General features: G+C 39.0%; 1 protein-coding gene across 7 annotated transcripts in view; it reads left to right on the top strand.

Moving 5' to 3' along the window:
- The window catches only part of NRG1 (neuregulin 1), a 1080326-nt gene that overhangs the window by 743702 nt on the left and 313133 nt on the right, over positions 1-23491 (top strand). The window contains exon 1 of one of the 7 annotated variants that reach the window (XM_072763564.1): positions 19246-19316. The exons of the other annotated variants lie outside the window; for them this stretch is intronic. The gene's annotated coding sequence lies outside the window, so the exon portion shown is untranslated. Of the gene's footprint in view, positions 1-19245; positions 19317-23491 lie in introns of those variants that run through there. 7 annotated transcript variants of the gene reach the window in all.

The following is a 23491-nucleotide window of genomic DNA, read 5'->3' as shown; positions in this document are numbered from 1 at the left end:
TAGAAACACTATGATCTTTTGAAAACAAAACATGCTGATGGTTCCAAAACGGAGGATCTGACTATGGGCGTCTCAGCTCATTGCTAGGAGAGGTGTAGCTGATAAAACCCTCTTGTAGAATATGTCAGGATGGAAAGAATCAGAGGGGTCACTGAGTTCGCACCCTAAATTTTAGTAAAGGAGCCATCTTGATGCATTTCCTTTGCATACCTGAGAACAAAATGTTTGCTGGAACTCATTTATTATCAGTAAGTGCTCTGTAGGCTCTGAAGTGCAGAGATGTTCCTCCATAACTCATGGTAGGTTTGGGACAATAAGTTACTTACTGTTAGGTCACTGAAAATACTTGGGGTAACCGGTGGGAGGAGGGGTTCTTATGATGAGAATGTAATGATGTGTCCTCTTATTAATAGAAATGAAGCTACCACTGACTCGTTCTCAGGCTGATGAGCATTCCTCATTGAACTGATTTCTTGATGATGGTCTTATGCTGAGCAGTTTATCCCCTCTGCGTTGCCCTCTTCCTTTCAAGCCCAATGGCCAGGGAGTATAAGTAGCTGGTTGGGATGGGGATTCAGGTCCAGAGATCCAGGAGCAGCTTGTGACTGTGAGGCCCAGCCAGGCAGACTGGTTCAGAGAAGGAGCCATGACCCTCAGCACATGCAAATTGTTAGTTAACACTCTGACTCTTGGCTGGTTGGGGAACGCTGAGAGAAAGCACTTGGATTCCTACTGAGCTCATTACCTTAAATTAGTTTCCATGGTCTATTGGCTTGTGCAGGAGAGGGAATTCTCCAAGGCCGTGGAACAGTGTGTGTATGGATGGGAGTGCGGGGGGAAAGTTCTCTAAGATGAGGAGATGAAGTTAAGCTTCCGTGAAAAAAAAAAAAGAGGCTGTTAATACTTTAACTCACACACACTCTGAGCCGAGAGCTTATTTCTTTAGAGTAGTCTGAGGACCTGAGCCAACTGCCAGGATGCAAATGGAAAGTGAACAGAGCAGGTAACAGTTAACTCCAAGCTTTACGTTTTCCCCCTTAACTCGGTGCTAAGAGATGAGCTTTACAACCAACTTCTCTCTATCTCTGTTTTCTTCTGGTGCAAACAGGGTGATGACATTGACTCTCTTCACAGGAAAGCACTAAGTGAGGATTAGCTAAATAATGAGAGCAAATTGCAAGGGTGAAGGAAATGCTCGATAAAATTGCTGATAGATTTCTCCCAGTGGGAGAATCCCTTCAACGCTCCTTTCATCTGGGTCTTATAGGCAGCGTGTACCACTGCTATCTCTGCTATCTTCTCAAGCCTTCCCCTGTGAGCACTGGCCTCTGAGGAGCTTTGAACTACCCATTGAAATGGTTCCCACATTCTCCCACCAACAGCCAGAAATGGCAAGACTCATTTTTCTCCGCACAGGGAGAAACTGAGGCCGGAATTTGGCCAAGAATTACCCAATTCTTCTCTGTTCCCATCCTGGAGGAAGCAGCTTTTCAAAAAGATTCCATCCTGAGTATCCATTTCACAAACTTTCTGGATAATAATTTAGTAAGCTATGCTTTAAAAAGTCTTAGATACATACATAACCCTTGCCTGAGAAATTCCACTATCAACGCATAATCATTTGTCTTATCTACTTTTCTTCTTCATACCAGAGTGTATTGCCTTCAAGAGAGAACTTAACCACTTTGGGGCTTGGAACCAATCTGTTGCTTATCCCATCTGCCCACCAAATTGCTTAGAGGTCTGATGAATCTGCTTCTTAGTGGGTCACGACCTTCCACGGGCTGCTCATCCTCTAATTGTGGGCATTTTCAAGGAAATCTGTGTATTTGCCCAGAACCCTGGAAATGTAGATTTGATAAGGCTTGAATGATCACAGCCCATGCTTTCTATTTACAGATAAGGAACCTGAGATTCTGAGAAGACAATGGCTTATCCAAGAGTTCATACCTATTCAGGGGCCACAGAACAAACTAGAACCCTGGGCCTGTACTTCCTATATAGGCTTTTCTCTAGTTATGGAAGCTTAACAATTTGAGATATAAAGTAGAGAGAAGTACTGTAGGGTGAACCTCTATGAAGTAGAAAAATAAACCATGCTTGTACTAGATATCATGGTATCCAGGAATCCACTATGGGTGGTGTCTCAGCTTAGTATGCATAATTTAGAGTCTGGAGCCATGTACTTCAGTTCATTTACATTGATATCCAAGAATGCAAATGGAAATAAAATAAAATAAAGGAACAACCTTTATCAGTTATTCAGCTAAGTCTCAATATATTGTGTGTCTCTATATTTGATCTTTATTAGGGCATTGTGGACAGGTGGTTACTATATGCTAAAGTATTTACATATTGTGATGGTTACTCTTATGTGTCATCCTGACTGGGCTACAGGATGCCCAGACATTTGGAGAAACAGTATTCTGACTGTATCTCTGATGGTGTTTCCGGATGAGATCAATGTCTGAATTGGTACACTGAGTAAAGCAAATTGCTCTCCTTAATGTGGGTGGGCCTCATCCAATTAATCAAAGACCTGAATAGAACAAAAAAAAAAAAAAAAGCTGGGTAAAGACAGATCTCCTCCTGCCTGAGTGCTTGCAGCTGGGACATCCATCTTTTCCAGCCTTTGGACTCACACTACAACATGGGCTCCTCTTGGATCTTGAGGCTACCACCAGCTTTTGAACTGAAACTTACATCACTGGCCCTCTGGGTTCTCAGGCCTCTGGATTCAGCCTAGCACGACTACACCATCTGCTTTCCCAGCCCAGTCTCTACCTTGCTGACTGCAGGTTTGGGGACCTTTCAGCCTCCATTATCACATGGACCAATTCCTTATAGTCTCTCTCTCTCTCTCTCTCTCTTTCTCTCTCTCTCTCTCTCTCTCCCCCCATGTGTGTATATATATACATACACATATCTATTAGCTCTGTTTCTCTGGAGAACTCTGATTAATGCCTGTATGTTTTTGTACTAAATCCCCACAAAGTCCATCTCTGCAGTAGATTCTGTTGTTGTTGCTATCATGGCTGTTGTCTTTATTTTATCTTAAAAATGAGAAAAGTACACTGGGACAAGTTAAGTCGTTGCTCAAAGCTACACATTGCATCCGACAGGAGTCTGAATCCACTCCAGAGTCCTTATGCTCCTTCTCTAGGATACACTCTCTCCTAATCTATCCCAGAAGCTGTAAGCATGTGCATATTCTTGGACCTAGCTATCCAGTTCTAAGAATTTACCCCAAGTAATAATCATGGATATGTAAGTAGGATGATACATCTCAAAAACACTTATAATAGTAAAAGCTTTAAAACAACTTAAATGCTGAATAAAGGGTCATCAGTTAAATGATCTATGATACAGTTACTCAGTGAAATACTGCATTCATTATAAACCAGGTTCTCAAGGACTGTTTATTAAACTGAGTAATCATTCACAAAATATGCCTGTAAAAAGCATGTCACAGGCCTAAGGAAATGATGACAGAGTAAGTCATATTTTGGATGGGATCCTGGAATTACATTTAGTTCTCACATTTTCTTAGCTTGTAACATCTTAAATGGGCAGAGAAAAGAGTAAAAAAATAAAGAAATTTGAATAGAGTGTAGACTTTAGTTAATAATATGTCAAAATTGGTTCATTAATTGTAACAAATGTGCTACATACTAATGTAGATATTAATTATAAGGAGGACTGGGTAGGATATTTGAAAATTCTTTCTACTATCCTCATAATTTTTTCTGTAAATCTAAAGCCAGTCTAAATAAAAAAAAAAATTAATGTATATCCAGGAGGGCACCCTGTTTGTAAAGAAAAAGAATGTATATGTAAGTGCATTATAATAATGAAAGGAAAGAAATCAAAATGTTGACAGAAACTATTTTGGATTGGAAAATATGGCTGACTTTCACTTTTCCATGGTTTTCAAGTGTTCTACTTTGAATATGCATTTTTAAAACTTTAAAGAAAAATAATAAATACTATTTTTAAATATTCACTCCCATTTCTTTCTGTAGTGTCTGAAACTTGGGCCATGAAAATATTTCTTTAATGTAAAGGTAATTACAAAATATAATCTCTAAAGAATAATCCTTCATTTTTGCTTATGAAGTTTTTTATTTTAATTCCAGTGTAGTTAACATACAGTGTTATATTAGTTTCAGGTATACAATAGAGTGATTCTACAATTCTCTACATCAGTCACTGCTTACCAGGATAAGTGTACTCTTAATCTCCTTCACCTGTTTCACCCATCTCCCCTCTCATCTCCCCTTTGGTAACCACAAGTTTGTTAAGAGGAACCCTTTAAACCTTTATCCCACATCAATCTGTTTGCATGGGTCCATTGGGCAAATAAGCTGGCTGTCATTTTGGAACATAGAGGAGAGTGTCTTCAGAGACTGTGTGGAGAAGGACACCAGAAAGGGAAAAGAAGGACAACCATATGCCAATCCTTACTCTTGTCCTCCCTTGCCTTAGCAAAAGTCTTCAATGACTCCCAAAGGACAAGACAGTACATTTTCTTCTGTGCATAGGTGGTCAAGGTGTACAAGATGATCTTTGCATAGGTGGATGTTTTGATCCAAGGCAAAAAAGACGTGCAGTTTGGGTTTATTTTCTAAAACAACGCTCTTACATAGACAACTCCTAGATAGGAAAACACACCCCACCCATTTAGCAGGCTGCCTTGTGTTGTAGAGAGAGCTAAACTTGGTGCAGAAGCCCTGGTTTCTAACACCCTGCCACTAATTTCATATGTGACCTTGGAATAAACCTGCAAGCTTAGATATCTTGTGGCTAAAATGAAGAACCTAGATGAGATCACTGGTGTTCTCACTGTACACTACTAAAGCCCTAGGTGTTCCTTCGAAGTCTCCCATGGGCCAAGTTTGGATTAGATTCTCTGGACTCCCTAAACTGGATTGAACCAAAGCACTTTAACATTTACCTGTGTCGGGCAGCCCTGGTGGCTCAGTGGTTTAGTTCCACCGTCAGCCCATGGTGCAATCCTGGAGTCCTGGGATCGAGTCCCACCTTGGGCTCCCTGCATGGAGCCTGCTTCTCCCTCTGCCTATGTCTCTGCTTCTCTCTGTGTCTCTCATGAATAAATAAATAAAATCTTTAAAAAAAACAAAAACATTTACCTGTGTTACACAATGGGCTTCAAACACTTTTGTTTGAGAGCAAGGATTTTTGTTGAACTCCAACATTAAATGACCCTAAAATTTTGAAAAAAATGGCTTGAAGTGAAATCAGGGTTCAAAAATCTATTTTTCAGGTATATCATCAGTATTATCCTGGTGTAAGAAAAAATAAACTACAACAAAAAGGAGCCAAATCAGATTTAGATGGTTTCAATAATAAAATAGCTCTGCCAAGATGTCCCTGAAATATTCCTTTTTCTATCTGGCAGAGGTGATGTGGGAGGGTATGTTTTTCAGGCATCTCCGTCATGATTCATGTTGCATATTAAAACCTGCAACCCAATACTTCTGCTTCATGAGCTGAAAGGACAACCCAAGTTAGTGATTACAACTTTGTACTATGAAATCGGCATTTAAAGTGGTAAATAGGAAAACATGCTGGAAACTCTTATTGCCCTAGTAAGCAGAGGAGGGCAAATGCCTTATTTCCATTTTGAATTGAAGTGGTCTCAACCATTTGAGTCAGTTTGAGCTGAACAGATGGATCTTGTGGGGGTTTTTTTGTTTTGTTTTTTTTTTTTTTTTTTTTTTTTGTGGCATTTCAGCTCTAACCTTAATGCAGACAAGCAAAGACAAGACCAAAGGACCAAGGGACAGAGCCAACTCTGCCAACACTTCCAAGGGTCCTGAAACTAATTCAGACACTCTGAGCCCCCCAGGCATTGATAGCTAGGAGGAGCCTATTAGAGCATCTTAGGGATCCTGCCAGTAAGAACAGACCACGCTCCACCTTACAGCCTCTCTGGGTCCGATGTGGGCTGAACTCAAACCTCTTAAAACCTTCAAGTTTATAACTAACTCCATTATTTTACCTCTCCTGAACCCTGAAAATCTAGACCTGATTCATTCTTGGAAAGAACAGCTAGGTAGCAGGAGAAAGGTAAGAAGAAAACCTCCACGGTGCAGAATAGTCATGGTGGGTTCCCTACCTGGGCCCCTGTTCCCCCTGGAGAAGTCACATTGTCTTCAGCATTTAAGGCGTCTATTTGAAGAAAGCATTTGAACAAAACTCCAGTTGATTGGGTCTGTTTTCTGTAGTGTATTTCTACGTAGAATATGTTTTGAAAAAGCCAGGTATTACTATATAAAAGGAGATGTGAAGGGAAAGAATTTGCAAAATGGATGAATCACAATTTATGTTCATTTGATTTTTTTGTGAATTTGACATTCTCTTCAGTGATTCTTTTCTTGCTTCTTCCTTATATCGGAATATCTGAATCATTATGTTTATTATATGAGGGGAGCAATTAGCCCTATGTTTATTCTCTGGTAGACTTGCTGGTCTACAATAGGAAAATAATATTTGAGCATGAATATTTAAGACCATATAAAGTTTGCAGAAATAACTGCAAATTCTCTAATCTTTTCCCTTACATATATACCTGTTTCCACGTTTACTTCAATCTTCTCCACGTTTTTTTCCTTTTAATTTTCTTCATATTTTCCCATCCCCAACCTTCATCCTTATTCAACTCAATCCCCATATCACAGTCCATGTTTTTGCATATGATCCATTAAAATTGCTCACCCTATTGAAAACTCTGGCCAAGTGCAAGTTAACAGGGAAATTCTAAACAGGCCCTTTGTACACAAAACTCAGTATGGTTTCAGTTTCTGCAGGTTGCCATATACTCAGCCCTGCAGCAGAGAGTCTGCACTGTGCTCTCTAATGGGGCAGGGATTGGGATGACGATACATCCTCTAGACATGCTTATAAGTTGCTAAGCTATCAACATAGCATTTTGGCAAGGGCTCTGGAATCAGCCTACTTGGGCTCACATCATGACTGCTGATATTGGTATAAAATACCAATTATGAAATCTTTTGGATAGTTATTTATCCATTTTAAGCCTCATATCCATCATCTGGAAAAGTGTATAATGGCACCTATCTTTGTGTTGTCGTGAGTACTGAGTTCAGTGACATTAAGTGTGTTTGACTTTAGTGTTAAATGTGTACCAGACTCTAGTAACACTTGAATAATTTTTCCTCTCTTCCTTCCGTCTTTTTCCCCTCCTTCTCAGCCACCTCCCTCTCCCTTTCCTTTCCTTTGATCCTTCTTTCCTTCCTTCCTTCCTTCCTTCCTTCCTTCCTTCCTTCCTTCCTTCCTTCTTTCCTTCCTTCCTGTGACCATATTCTGAAGGCATATCTGGGAGTGATAAGAGAATGTATATCTAAAGCAGTGGTTCTCAAATGGAGTCTTCTAACCCCAGCAGCAACATAACCTAGGAACTTGTTAGAAATGCAAATCCATTGGCCTTACCCCAGACCTCTTGAATCAGAAATTCTGGGGTGGGGACCCAGCTGTCTGTGGTTTAACAAGCCTGCCAGATGATTCTGAATATGAATATTCTGGTGTGAGGTTTTAAGTCATGCAAATGAACCTCTGCCTCCATTACGGTGAAAAAGGAAAGGCCTTCTTGGCTTACTTGGTAGTAAGGCAGTATGACAGGATGCAGAAACACCATTAGAATTACTAGAAAAACACCATCTTGAGCAGCTTAATCTGTCAGGGTGCGCCTTATACTCAAGATGTAAATGAGGATGGGAGAAACAGCACTAGTATCAGCTGCTCTGTGATTAGTCACTCTCAGGTAACTAAACAGCGTGAGAGTGTTGATCAAGAATGCTGTTGGGTAATTGGCAGAGGAAGTGTGAACGCTCCCCAATGTAATAAATATTAGGATACTACAGCAAGTATGGGTGAGTAACAGGGAGCAGCTAAATAGATGGCCTTCTGTTAGATCATGAAGGATGTATCTCTCAGTTTTCTGGAGAATATTCTAGAAGGAAATGTACATTGAGGGTAAGAGCTGGAAGAAAACCTGTCTGGTGTCATAGCAACTATAACATCATTAGCATACGTATAGATCTACAGGAGATTTCATCAAATTGTTTTCTTAGCCAATGATTACATAGAACATTTCATTGATCCACCCTTTCACACATCTCTCCATCTGATATATGAATGTTATCCTTTTTAACTGAACTTGCTTTCTTGATCTTTTAGAGAAGAACTTGTTAGGATATTCTCAAGATCTGTTCTAGCCACAAGAAAGGAAATGGAAGAAGCTATACATCCTTGACCTCAAGAGTAAATTTTTGGCTAAAATATTTTGTGAAGAAGTTGTTCCAATGCTCTTCCTCTTAGGATAATTTCTCTTTATCATTGTAATCATGTTTATCTTTCCCTTTCATGATTAGGGAAGTATATTCACCACTGTATTTATTATTAGTCGTTGGTATGTGTTCCTATGCACCTTTTCCAAATCAACTCTATTGTACTTATCTTGAAAAACTATAATAACAGCTCTTAGATAAATCCTAGTCATTATTTCATGTTAACCAAAGCCAGTAAAGAATGCACAGGAAAATGAGATATATGCACCATTTCTCAAAGTTAAGAGCCTCATACTAAATGTTTTTGAAGGATTTAAAAACAAGAGCAATCTTTGTTTATAAAGTTCAACCATATTGCAGTTTTTAGATTCTAATGAGAAGTATGTTCATCTGCAAAGTAGTTAAATGCTAATCGAATTCTTCTAGTCTGGAGCTGTCCAATAAAAATACAAGGAGTCACATACGTAAATTAAAAAATAATAATAGCCAAATTTAAAAAGGTAAATGAAACAAGCAGAATTAATTTTAATAATAATTCTGCTTAACCCAGTATATCCAAAATATTGTCATTTCATTATGAAAATTTACATTCTTTCTTTGCATTAAATCTTTGAAATCTAATACATTTGACACAGCACATCTGAGCTTAGACTAGTTACATTTCAAGTTGTCATAGCCACCTGTGACTACTGGATGGGGTAGTTTTGGACTTATTAAAAGGATAAGTCTGTAGGATATCTTTTTAAGTAAAGTTCCCCCAAATGTAACATCATCGGTTGGAAATACAAATACATACAAATAGTTTTTGCTCAGGTAGCAATGTGTTGAATGTAAAACTATTGATTTGTCAGTAATTCACATGTTAAGAAACAGCTTTCCTGTTATCTAAAACTGTTCTTGAAAGGCAGCATTTCAGTTCAGTTGAGAAATAGAGATATTTGAAGATGAAATGTTTTTGTATCATTCATGTTGAAATTTGATGAACTCTGTCAGGCACTAGATTTCCTTGATTCTATCCATATCATTTATGAACACAGAACACATGTTACAATTAATGTGTACATTTGATGTACTTTTTTTCTCTGAAATGTTATTACATCCTTCTCAACACAGAAATAGCTGTGGGACATTATGTGGTTGTGTTATTTGAGAATATGTTTCAGCACCTGACAGATGAATTTCTTAGAGCTTTTATTAAGGACCAGAATTCTAAGGTGGGAATATACAAATAAACAATGGAATTTAAGCATTTACCTTGGAAAAGCAAAGGTAAGGATGATAAAGGTCAGCTTTCATTTGCAGTTCCATTTCAACTCTGGGGAGAATAAATGTGTGAGGTCTTCTGGTATTTGACCTTGTTAATACCTACATACTGTTCTGCAGAGAATGCTGGAACTGAGTTCCCCATTTGTATGATAGACAAGCTAATGATTTCTGTGGATGGTGAGTGTGTTCTCTAAAACAGTCACTGAAACAATGGCTAATACGATGTGTTTTCTACATCACTGCTCGATTTCAAGAGGAATCTAGGGTCACTGGGCTGCATTCAAATAAAATACAACTAGACTTCCAGTTAGTTGGTTCTGTTAGACCAAGTATTTAAATACCCAGGTATTTGAGAGTATTCCTTAAGTACCTGTAGGTAGGAAAGATAATGGATCTAGAGGAAAGATGAATGCGACAAAGAATCAGGTGTCTAGGTCATTCTGTGTATGACTATGAAACTATGTGTCTTCTGTGGTAATAGTTAGGATGCTTATTTTCATACAGGTCACATTTGTCTTTTGGAAAATTCAAATCATTTTTTAAATGCCAATTCCAATACTATTGTGTGCCAAGGTAAATACCAGGTTAGAATAACTACAGCATAAAGCTTGGCTAAAATACTTTATCATAACACAAGCATCTATTCTTTTACGTATATGTAAACTGAATACTGTTTATCTCTCTCCACAGTCTAGAAAATCTGTGGAGTAAATCCTTATTGTCTCTTCATACCTGGTTAATGCTGAATTAATAAAATCCTTCCATTTTATTAGTCCTGATAAACAGATGGAAACATGAAAGCCCTGCAAGGACAGTTCACAGTCTGTCAGTGGCATCAGAGAACCCCAGGGGCCTGATTCTGCTAAGTCTTGCCTCAGGAAGGTGATCTTCTTATAAGGGTCAGAGCCTACAGTCCATGTCACTGTTCATGCTGTGTTTAGGTCCATCTAACAGGGTACATGCAGAGAACATTCAACACCAAACACTCATCAGACAGAGGCAACGACGATCTGGCTCCCTGTCAGTGGGTCGTGTTCTCTTGTGTTTAATGTCAGTCCATTTTCCCTGGGAGAAAGAGGTTGCTTGAGGTTACTATTCTCTTATTTTATTTTGATGTTTTAAGAGAAGGAAAAAGTCCAAAAACTTCCTTTTTCATATTTCTACTTGAAGATCCAGTACAATTTCTGCTACTGGCCTTTCTCTGGTGGCTTGCCTAGATTTGCTGAGAAGGACTTTTGGATGTCTCCAGCCATGGCCTCAAAGTCACAAAGCTCCCTAGGTGTGCCTTCCATCCTTTAATTTCTGCCTCCAATTCTGATTGATAAGTGACCATACTATATTGGTCTCTCCTTTTTCTGACCCCTACTTAAAAATGGGGTTACTGGCATGTAGGAGTTTGTCAGGTTTTAACCCACATAAGGGCTTTCTTAAAAGATTTTATTTATTTATTAATAAGACACACAAAGAGAGAGGCAGAGACATAGGCAGAGGGAGAAGCAGGCTCCCCCAATGTGGGACTCCATCCCAGGACCCTAGGATCACGACCTGAGCTGAAGGCAGATGCTCAACCACTGAGCCACCCTGGTGCCTCTTTTTTTAATATATTCTATACAGTGCACCAGTTTTTCCCAAACCACATCAGACCTCTCTAAATCCTTTACTGTGGACCCCAAAATCGAAGGAGAAGAAGAAAGGAATCAAAATGACTATTTTTAAGGAGTAAGATAGGAAAGGACCAGTGGCTCAGAAGTTGACCCCCTCGTCAGTGGATCAACAAATGGAAAACATCAACCATAGAACAGTGGCCAAAGGCAGAAAAATAAAGATTTTTACTTGTCCACTTCTGTCATAGCATTTGCAGGTTCTGGCCAAAGACTTACCCATCTCTCAGCCTGGAGCTTCTATCTTTAAACTGGAAGGTAATTGCCGGCAGCTAGAGCTCACAGGCATACCGCATGATGAGTGAGGTCATGTTAATAAAGCCCTCGGAAAGAAAAGCAATGTGAAGCAGCAGGGCTATTATCGTTCCAAGATTATTTTATAAAAGCGAAACTTAAGTTCAGTGTGATGATTAACAAGCTATTAGAGCCTAGTTATTGATTCCTCTATCTTTAGAGTAGCTAATGCAGTACAGGCCACAGACCCGAAGCTTTCCTTCTTCCTGTGTGCCTGTGCTTTGTGATGGCACTTTCCTTGGGAAAATGCAAATCACTGAACATACGCAGCGGGACATCTTTATCACGTAGGTACTAGAAGAGACGAAAAACACCTAAGTTGGTTGTGTGTTGTCTTAATTTTTGCTGGTAACAAAGATTAATGCAGAGACATGGAAAATTACATCATGAAGAGGAGATTGAGAAAAGTGAAGCGTTGATGCAAACTTCCTTACTCAGAAGCAGCTTGTTTGCATCCTATGTGCATTCTATGCATACACGGTAAATATGCTGTTTTATAACTTGTTCCTTGCTCCTTTCCTATCCTATCCTCACAAATAGCCACATCACTGATGGTTTCTCCTGTTGATTAATACAAATACCAATATTGTGCTTATCGGCCATGGATGGTAAATGCTGTTGGTGAAGCCATGTAACACATCTCCTGTTGATGGACACTGAGGGCGTTAACAAGTGTTTGCTTTCATAAACAGTACTCGGATGAATGTCATGCTTGCATCTTTGAGATTTGGGCCAATTTTCTCTCTGTGATAAATCCCTGGAAGTGGAATGGTTGAATCAGAAGATGTGGAGATTTTGTATCTTTAAACATGGTGCCCATCTACCCACCAGAAGGGTCATACCAGATTCCTTTCTGCCTACACTGTAACAGCATGCCTGCTCCTCCCCAGCCTTGCCCACACTGGGTATTGTCAGTGTTTTTGATCTTCACCAAACTGATAGGGGAATGGAATGTCTAACGATTCTTCCATTACATTCTAGGCATGCCTATCAGACCATAACTGAATGCAGTTGTTGCATGTCAGGGGACCTGGTTTAACTCATAGCACACTGTTTGAATCTGCCTAATAACCAACTATGATATGATGAGACTTTCCATAGTTTTGAAAAAGAAGCCAAACATTTACGTGGTTTAAATTAACTCTCTCATTTACACTCCCAGTGTGCTAGGTTGTCTGGGAAGCCCTTTGGAGGTGCCCCCAGTGACCCAGTACAAGTTGTGAGCTGCCTATCCATGAAAGAAAGACCATGCTCAAAAGGAACAAACTCTATAACTGAAGATTGTTGATGGCATGGCCTGTGGCATTTGAGTCACTAGGATGTATTGATCCCCTTGTCTTCAGCAGTAATATTTCTACAGTTTTGATTTCGATGTGTTTTAAAGGTTATTGTCTCCAGGACAGGTCATTGAAGAGACCTCACACTTCATCAGAAGCAATTTCATCTTTATGACACAGCCACACACTAGGCAACATATCTCTCCTTGTGCTGATGGATTATGCCAAGATTTAAAAGGCTTGGACTACATGAGAGCAAACACATGTTTGGGCAAAGATTCAAATAAGTCAGACGTATAGGGTCAGCATTATCCTGATACAAAAGTCAGGACTTACCCCTCCTCTGCCTGCACCAGAGGCCATCCCCTCAACACACACAAACGCACATGTACATACCGGCAATTTTTCATCTTTCTTTTTTAAAATATCATTTTCAGATATTTGCTTTAGATTTAGTTTTCCATGAAGACACCCATGATGTGTTTGTTGTGAGTTTTACTCTTCCAAAAAGCTCATTTATCTATAGTTTTTTAACTGATAGTCAACTAATTGGTCTTGAACCCTACCATAACGCACTTTCCTCACATTCCTTTCATGTAGTATAATAATGAGGAAAGAGAAAATCATCATGAGCCAGTATTTGGAGACCTGATATTTGGAATTCTAGAAGTTTATATCTTCTGCCCAGTTCCTATGCCCTCTTTTTAGATAACCATGAAGCACCAAACCTAGTATAGAGACCTGACTTGGTTAGCTGGATCTGGGCAATACATCCATATGTCCTCGTCTCTGTTTCTCAAATTCTTTTCTGTGACTAAGAGTGAGCACTGTCTTCTCTAGCCTATTCCTTAAGCTTCTGTGTCTTTTGTTTTCCTCATATTTCCCCATTTGTGACATATACAATACATTACACTAACTTTATAATGAAGGACCAGTGTGAAGAGGACACAAAAGTACTTGCCCTGGGCCTCTAGAGTCTAGAAGCCCCAGGCCAGCCAGAAGGTGCTGGATCATTACTACCATTTAGCAGGTGCCACACCCAGCCTTGAACTCAGTATACTTCTCAAAGTATCCTCATATTGAATGTTAATTAAAGGCACTCTTTTTCAGATTCAATTAAATCAAAAGCACTGATCTTCAATGTATCAGTGAAGAATCAGGAAAATCTGGTAAACAAAGATTAAGATGATGTCTTTTAACTCCTCTTTTAACTTTGGTGCAAAGAGCACGTTAGAGTGAGTCAGGAGACTTGGTTGAAGTCCCAGATCTGTCTCTTACTAGTTTTAGAATTTTAAGTGATTCAATATATTTGGGCATTGGCTTCCTCATCTGTAGGATGCAGTGAAGGTAAGCGAGGTAATATATGATTGTTCCTGGCATTATATTGCAAATGCTCATTAAAAGATGAGTATCATCTAATGGAATTTTGTGTTAGGAATCCCATCAGATAAATTGCCCAAAATATATAGGAAAGCCATCGGACTCTTTACAGAGTGGTATTTACAAGTGATTTTGAATCAAAGAAATATATTTTTTCCTAAATTGTCCCATAAGATAATTGAACTCAGGAGAAAATATAGTTACACCTTGGTACAGTTTTTATAGATTTAGATTAGACTCTTATTACTTACTAAGGTCTTCTGAAGTTTCAGTAGTGACTTGTCTTTGTTTGGACAATGAATCAGAATTGGATATTAAAAGCTTGTTTATGAGATGCCTGGGTGGCTCAGTGGTTGAGCATCTGCCTTTGGCTCAGGTTGGAATCCTGGGGTGCTGGGATCAAGTCTGCAATCGGGCTCCCTGTGGGGAGCCTGCTTCTCCCTCTGCCTATGTCTCTGCCCCTCTCTCTGTTTCTCTCAAAAGTAAATAAATAAAATAATAAATAATAAATGCTTGTTTGTAAATTTCCCCCAAAAAAAGTAGCTATCATTATAATTGAAGCCCTCTATGGCTTTATGTTTCTATGATTTATTGTATATCAGGAGCATTTCTGTAACTCACGTTGGCTAGACAGGTACTGCTGAGTGTGAAAGACATTAAATGGGGTTATACTATCTGAACTGAGAGAAGAGTAAAAGAAAATATCTAAATGCATCTTTTTTGCAGTGGTATTTGTATCAGTTGCCAATATTCATTGGGCAAGAAGAGGTTGGATTGTCAGTTTTCTAAATAACTATGATGGGGTCCTGCTTAGAGAATAGTAGTTCTATCTTTATATTGATTTTTTCTCGTTTTATTGAGATGCAAATGACTGTATACATTTAAGGTGTATAGCACAATGTCTTGACCTATATAATTGCAAAATGATTAACACAGTAAATTTAATTAACATCCATCATCTCATGTAGACACAAGAAAAAAAATAAATTTTTCCCTTGTGAAGAGAACTTTTAGGCTCTACCCTCTTAGCAACTTTCAAAGATATCATGTTGCATTTTTATGTTTCCTAAATAAGTCTGTGGGGAAATGTGAAGGCCATCAGTGAGTGTGATGTCACCAGGATAAGAATCTTATTTACAAATTATTAAGATGGCTATGGGTGTCTGTTTGTTTTAGACCAGGAATCAACAAACTACAGGCCACTGACCAAAACCATGCCCCTCAATCTGTTTTTTGTAAATAAAGTTTTATTGGAATACATTCAGTTATTACATCTCTGACTGCTTCCATGCTACATTGGCAGAGTTGTTTAATTGTGGCAGACACACAGAGACCATATTGCCCACAAAGCTGTAAATATGTACTATCTGACTTTTTACAGAAAGATTTTGTCAACCCTTAGCTTAGATAATAGTAGCATTGTTTCCAATTGAAGAGGTAGTGGCTGGTACCAGCATGTAAAGTTTAAACGACTTAAGAGCACATAACAGAGAGGCTGAAGGCTTAAGGAAATATGTATATGAAACTATTTATTTGGAATAGGGGGGAGAATGAGCCTGATACCATTATTCTTGTGTGGATGCATACACAGAAGGATTGGGAGCTAGAAGATGGAATTGAAGTCCCTTTCATAAGAAACAGTTTCTCTGGCCAGGTTACCATGGGCAAAGCCTAAGGAAAATCATCCCACCATGACTTTAAGGAAACAGGATTATGACTCTATATAATGGCTATGGAGAAACATAAAATAAAGGTATTTTCTGCAAGTCTTATGGTAGGTGAGAAAAATTTAATAAGTAAGAGCAATAAGAATTTATTCCGTATTGAGAGGCTCTGTTTTGCAGCCCAAACCGAATGGACCGTGAAGCAAGAAATACAAGGTCAATTTAGGTGACTTCATTTGGGGAGAAAATAACAACTCAACAGATAGCCAGAGCATAAATAAGAGAGAATGTTCACCAGACGCCATAGGTTGTCATGAACACGGATGTCTCATGTGTTGTATCGATGATGGATGTGTGCGTGAGTATGTGCACACTGTTAAAGGAAAAAAAAAAAAGACCTAAATCCATTTTTATCAGAACTAGAGGGAAAAAAAATAGTCCAGATGTTTGAAACTTTCCTGACGTAAAATATTGCGTAATTCATAAACAATTCTTTGTGCTTTAGCTCATAGTATGTCCAGAATATAGGACTCACCAGCTATCCTCATGCACGAAACAATTGCTCTTTGGTGTGTTTGTTTGTTAAGTGGTAAACATTACCGTAGAGGATGTTTAAGTTTGTGAAAAGGATGAATTGGTGAATATGGACATGGAAAATGTGGTCACAGGGCCCTTCTCGCTCTGATCACCATCCCACCCTCAACCCCATACTCCACACGTGCACACTCTTGATCCACCCTGTGACACTGGCCATGCTGTCTCGGCGACGCACAAAGCCCATGCCCAGGATAAGCTTCTCTTTCAAGCACCTATCGGGCTTGTCAGCATGTGCTTGGAAGAGATAGCGACATCGCTCTGCCCTGACATAACCGTAATGTCAGCACAGCAGAAGCAAGTGGAAGATTCTACTTTCCCGATAAAGATCAGTTGCTGTTTCCTGTCTTGAAGACGAAAGTTGAGCAAATGCAGAGGTCATCTGTGTTTATATTAACAATGCAGGAGTTATACTACATTTTCGCAACAACATCAGATCATTATTTATCCACTTGTCCTTTTTTTTTTCATCATTCCTTTGAACTGCCTACATTTGCTTATCATGATATTTCTAAGTCTGTAAACAGCCCAAGTGTGGCTGTTCTATTTCTCTAAATAGAGTCTTAGGTCATTTTATTATCCAACATTATAAGTCATCAGAATGCACCCATCTGTTGTCCTTCCACATCTGGTGTAACTTTAACTCTTTAAGCCTGAAAAAAAACTAGAAAAACAATTGTGAGATGAGTTTGTTACTTTTTCCTATCACACCACTTTCCGATATATCGTTTTCCTTGAAAAACCACAAGGAAATAATTAAATATATCTATTTCTTTGGAAATGGCCTTAAATATGATGGCTTTTCCCCCCTCTGCCTAGTGATCTTTCTGGTTTTCTGTTGCCCTGATGATTTTCCCTGGGATCATAGCCACTCAAAGCCTTTTCTTACAAATTCAAGAACATCTTTACAGATGTAAAGTCATAGAGCCTCTAAAACTGCCTTCCCAGTGGCCTAGGGGAAGTGCCACTCCATAGCAGTGGAGCTGTATGGGAGGCAAAAAGCCAAAGCCTGCTTAGCACCAACAACCTTGTCTTGCCATTCTTTTAGATTTCATTACATACGTGACTATATTTTCTTGTGTGTGCATTTTGGGGGTAATGGGTAACAGCCTATCGGTAGACCTGTGTTCCATTCATTTGACTACTTTCAATTTGATAGCTCCTTCAGCAATAAAGAAAAAATGAGCACTTCAGCTTCAAATCACATGATGAGGCAAATCACAATTTATCAACCGATTATAAGATAGTTCTAATGTGTGAGTTCAGATAAGCTCTCTTTCAGTTATCTGTTGCGGGAAGATGCTCACCATCAGGAAATTGACAAATGTTTAATTACTTATGTCGAGTAGCTTATAAATATAATATGAACAGAGACATTTCAACCACGGAATTGTTTTCTTCAAAGTTGTTAACCATTTCAGCTGGAATAGGCTAGATTGTTCTGTGGTAACAAGCTACTCCAAAGTCTTGGCAGTTTACAACAACCAAGATTTATTTTTCAATTACACTACATGCTCAGTGAGTATTAGCAAATGGTTATGTTCCATGTCATTACCTACTTATAGGGGACCCACAGCGATGGTGGAGTCTCTCTTAATATTGGTGTCCATTATGACACGGGCAAAGACAGAAGTAGACCTCGGTCATAGAACAAGCTATGACTTAAGCTTCTGTCTGGATATCATACAAGTCACTTCCATTCCCATGTCCATTTCAGCAGCAGAACAAGTCAATCCAAATCTGACTTCAGTGCCTTGGAGAAAATATAATTCCACCCCTAGGGAGGGAAGCAGGTACGGATGAGTGGTAATGAAATCCACCTCTCCATCAAACCCAGGTGTCATTGCTTTATTTGAGTGAGGTTTTTTCTTCATCTTCTTCTTACAGATCCCTTTTAAAACCAGCCTGGAAACAGTGTTTGTAGAAATCAGCTTCACTATTTCTAAAGCAGGGGGGTCCCATTGTTGGCATGTTGTGGTCTGACCTTATTAATGGAGTTCAACCTTATTAGCAGGTTGGCTTAATAGGCTTAAATGATGACCCATTCTAGGACTATTATCACCCATAAAGCTATGGATTTTCCTGCTTAAGGGTTTCACATTTGTGTGAGAAAAGAGTGTGAGAAAAGAGTACACCCTTCACCAAACAGAACACCTCCTGTTCTGTCAGCTGCTGGTTTCCTCCAGCAAGATATTAAAACTAGGTATGAGGAGCTGAGGTGTCATTACTCAGCAAGTCTGCAGAATCTGTGCTTGTGACAGCACCCTGGTAATTCCTGATAATTTCATCCCTCCCTGATGGAGACCCAGCTTTTATTTCAGCAACAGTAATGGGTTGTTCTGGACCCCTGACCTCACCTGAAGATGTCTTTATGTTGGATCTGCCTTATATTTGGGGCAATTGGTTCAAGACTTAGAGAAATTTCTACAGACACTCTCATTCCAGGTAAGTTTTTTGTTTTTGTTTTGTTCTTGGGATAGGACTTAGTCGTATTTTGTCCTCTATTGGAAAGCATAGATTAGTATTATATACGGAAGCTGATTTGTTCCTTCCGATGTGTTAAGGTTTTTGTAAATAAGCATTGGCTGCATCAACACCAGGGTATATGCAGATCAGCATAGTAATGCTGGACCTTAGTGATCTGAGGGTGGAATGAAACGTGGTATTTTTATTTTTTGAGAGAAAATAACAAGCTGTATGTTTTATAGTATGAATAGGATTAGGGATATATAAGGATATTTATCTAGAGTTTCTCTTTTGTTTGTTTTGTAGAATGATGGGACCCAACCAGGGTGATTGGCCAGAAGCAACCAGGGCTTCAGGCTTGGCGAAGTGGACTAAAATATAAAGGTAAGTATTTGAGACTCTCGTTTCCTAGGACCATATCTCCACCTTGTCGTACGGAGTCACAGCCTCCTTTTACCACTTTGGCCCAAATACTGTGAAGCCTTCTGCCCACTGGCAGTGCTTCCCCTGCCATATGCTGATGACTAACACCAGTAAAATACCTACGTACTTTGGCAGTAACATATGCAGATACGTATGTTTCTAATTACAGGGATATTGTTAGAACACGATTTGGTTTCAAGGTACACAGTTAATGATCCAGGCAGAAATAATGCTTTGTTTTGTAACAGAAGAAAATAAGAACTTCATTTTAATCATTTTTCCCCTTTCTCTCTCTTTTTGTTTCTTTGATACACATACATGGGCAATATCATAAACTGGCAATACAAGAAGTTCTTGCAAACAGTGTGGCTATCCCTTCTCAGACCCCGGACATACATCTGTTACCTGCTTAACCATCCATCTGCTCCTTTGCTACAGCTGCATATCCAGGATTCTGTGTCCTATCATTGTTCTTTATGGATACCGTGTACACTTTTAAAGAATAAGTGTAAATTCATTAAAGTTATCATTTTAAAATATGTATCTATATAGTGTATGTGCATAATTTTTGCTTTTCCTAATCTTTTTCTTGCAGGCCTAAATCGTTAAATCAGAGAGTGACATGTGTGTATAGAAACTGAATGCACTATAGGTTCAAATGGGCAAAGAAGTTGTAGAGTGAAGTCACATAGTCCCGTTGACTACACTATTGTAATTTGCATTTTCAAATCATTGTGTCTCAGCCTTAGGACAGTGCTACTATTATTGTTGGTGGATTTTGCAACCTAATCTTGATTCATTCAGTGAACCACAAAAAATCACCTGAGGCCAGATTCCCAGTCCACAGGAATTCCCTTTCAAGTGATGAGAGCCTTACCTTCTTCAAGAACCCCTTAAGAATTCACAATTTCTGGAATATATAATTATTTCTGTTACATCCCCTTTGCTTCATCATGTCCCAGGAAGTAGAGAAATCTACTCACACTTTGATGAGTAAGCAGTGAATGGGTGAATGATATGTTCTGCTCTCTTCTAGAGCAAACCTGGCAAACTGTTTTCGAACACATGTACGGAGCTTGGGCAAGTGGTGTGAGCTCTGATGCACTGAGTGGGATGAGAAATGGATGTATGGAGTGTCTGCTGTGGGAGCCTTCCCCCTTAAACTCAGGACTCAACTGTCTCCCTAGAACCTAAGTCCTTTTTTTCCAGCATCTGACAACTTGCATATGTTCGTCGCTGAAAATAGGGCCTGTGGCTTTTCATTTCATGTAAATGATGAGTAAATGGCAAAGCAGCTACAGAGGCATTGACTAAAAGTGGCATTCTCCTTATTCAGTGCACCATGTGCTCTTGTAGACATGCACCATCTGATCATTTCTTGTGTTACGCTGCAACTTTTTTGGGGCACATGAGAAGCACTTTTTCTCAAGGTTTGTTCATTTAAACATCAGTCAACATTCATTTATTGAGCCTAACTTTACAGTAGGCATCAGGGATATAAAAATGAGTAAGGCATGGTCCCTGACCTCCAGGAGCTCACGGTTTAGAGATGCCTCCATGATAAAAATAACTAGTATTCATTGAGCATCAACTGCATCTTCTCAACTCTATTACCTGACTTAATTTTCTCATGACCTTGCACAGAGAATATTGTGTAACACACATGTAATGGATGTGAGTTTCAAAGAAATCAAATAACTTGCCCATGGTCACAGAACAACTTAACAGTCATAATAGAGTTGTCATGTAAGGCTAGATCTTTCTGATTCTAGAGCCTATGCTCTCATTGCTTCTATTCTGTCTTCAGCTAACTGTGTGATACAAAAAGTCACTTAGGAAACCCAACTGCACAATGATTATGAGAGGTGGTACATGCTCTAATTAGCAAATAGACATCTGAGCCCTGGGGTAAAACTCTGGTCTTTCACTAGGGTTCTGTCCTACTCCACTCTTGCCAACAAACAAGAATCCACATGTCCTGGACAGACATTTATTCTTAGGATTCCCAGGAACACTCACCCCCCAGATCACCTTCCACTCAATAGTTTTTATATCCTTTTACATCGCTGGCGACTTATTGGTGACTTACCAAAACTGTCACACACCTTACAAGTATTCAAGAGACAAGTCCTCATTGGACAGTTAATATTCTCAGAGTTCCTCAGAAATACTGTTTCCAAGGTCAGAGCCTGCCTTGGAAAGGATATTACCATAATACCCCAGTCAATGCTTATTTTGTTTATTCTTAGCCTGTCAATATCTTGCCTACCAATAGCCTACCAATATCTTAGATTGTTTATATTCCATCATTTCTTTTATTAAAAAAAAAAAAGAAACTTGACGAGGTGACTTCTTATCCAAATTTGCTCTGATTGTCCCCATAGCCCTAAATGTCTGGACTTTGTCAGATAAGGTTTACCTTATAGGATTGTAACAGGCTAAGATAAGAAATGGCACAATTAAGTAGAATGTGTTACTTCACAAATGATAGATGTTACTTTTTTATTGGCTTAGTATGTTGCCCTTCCCAGGAACATTTGTGTTTTAAAAGAAGCTAAGTAGCCAAATCCAGATTAAAGTAGTGAATTTATAATTGTGAAATTGTCCTCAAAGGGAATATATTTTGGCTGGATGTGTGTGGGGATGGTGGGTTCCTTGAGATACACCTGTTATAACTCTCACCATTGAGGAGCTCTGGGCCTATCTTTACTAGAAGATAGTGGTAGAAAATTTGAGGATGAAAGGGCAGAAATAACAATAAATAACATTAATTGAGAGCTAATTATGCACTAAAGAGGTTCTAAGATCACTGTAAATCATTAACTCTCTAATCCTCTAAATAACCCTATTAGGAAGGTGCCATTCTCCTCATTTTACAAATAAGGAAACAGAGCCTAAGAGAGATTATATACTTTGCTCAAGATTATATAGTCAAGGGGCACCTGGGTGGCTCAGTCTGTTAAACATCTGACTCTCGATCTCAGCCCAGGTATTGATCTCAGGGTTGTGAGTTCAAGCCCCAAGTTGGGCTCCACACCCAGTGGAGTTAAAAGTTAAAAAGAAAAAAAATTTTTTAATAAAAAGAAGGTTACATAGTCAAAAACCAGATGAAGGATTTGGATTCAGTTTTTCCTGACATGAGTCTGTGTGTTTTCTACTATATCACACTATCTTTAATACCACAACAAAGTCTGTCCTTCCAGGGCTGGTCCTAGATATTCTTGGCAAATCCCATCAAGGGGGAAGAGGTCCTTTAAGTGGTGGTTAGTTACACAATAACTAAATTTAATATATCAACTTAGGTCAAAAGGAAGTGGTAAGAGTGGAATGAATGTATTTCAGGGGAAATACTTGTTATATTTGTAGTCATGGTCTACAACATTGCCTGTATTCCTGAATGGATGCCAGGAAGTGAGGCCATAGAGGACATCTGAGCATACGATATGTGCTGTCTGCACTCAGAACATATCAACTTGGACAGCCATACACTGGGGAGTGAAGACATACCAGGACCTTGTTTTCTGTCATCTTTATTTGAGGACCAGGCAGCATGGCATCAAATGGAAGGAACAAGTGAAGAGACATCAGGAAAATGTCCGAATGAAAGAGAAATGCAAGTCTCTAAAGGAAGTTCCAACTCACTCTTCACCCTTCTGCAATTAGGAAATAGGTGATAAGGGCCCGAAAGGGTAGGAGAGATATTCTAGATTTAGGCAATTCTTACCACGCTCATGGTGGAAAAATGAGATATGTCCAGTAGCAGAGCTATGGAAACTATTAGAAACTGAGCTAATTGTAGACTTCTCAGTGTGCCTCAGGAAATGGGAAGGTATTTGTCCCTTTGGGGCTTATATTTTTTCCAATTTTCCTTGTTCAGGAAAGAATTCATTCTTCGAGCAATGTAACCTCCTGATATGATTTCACAACTCCACAAAAGAGAATAATTATAGATTAATAATGAACCAAAATAGAAAATGTTAAATGTGTGTAGCAGATAAGAGGAAAATGTTCTGTCTTGTAAACTGTATTGTTTCGATTCCTGGCAACAAAAAGGAACAATTCTCACCTCTGCAATTCTAAATAGATGTTAGAATTCACTTCACTTTCCAATGGTGCAAATTTTCAGTCTCAGTGGG

Source organism: Vulpes vulpes, chromosome 7 (assembly GCF_048418805.1).
Source record: "Vulpes vulpes isolate BD-2025 chromosome 7, VulVul3, whole genome shotgun sequence".
Classification (NCBI taxonomy): domain Eukaryota; kingdom Metazoa; phylum Chordata; class Mammalia; order Carnivora; family Canidae; genus Vulpes; species Vulpes vulpes.
The sequence above is the reverse complement of the archived record's forward strand: the minus strand, read 5'-3'. Positions and strand labels throughout refer to the sequence as shown.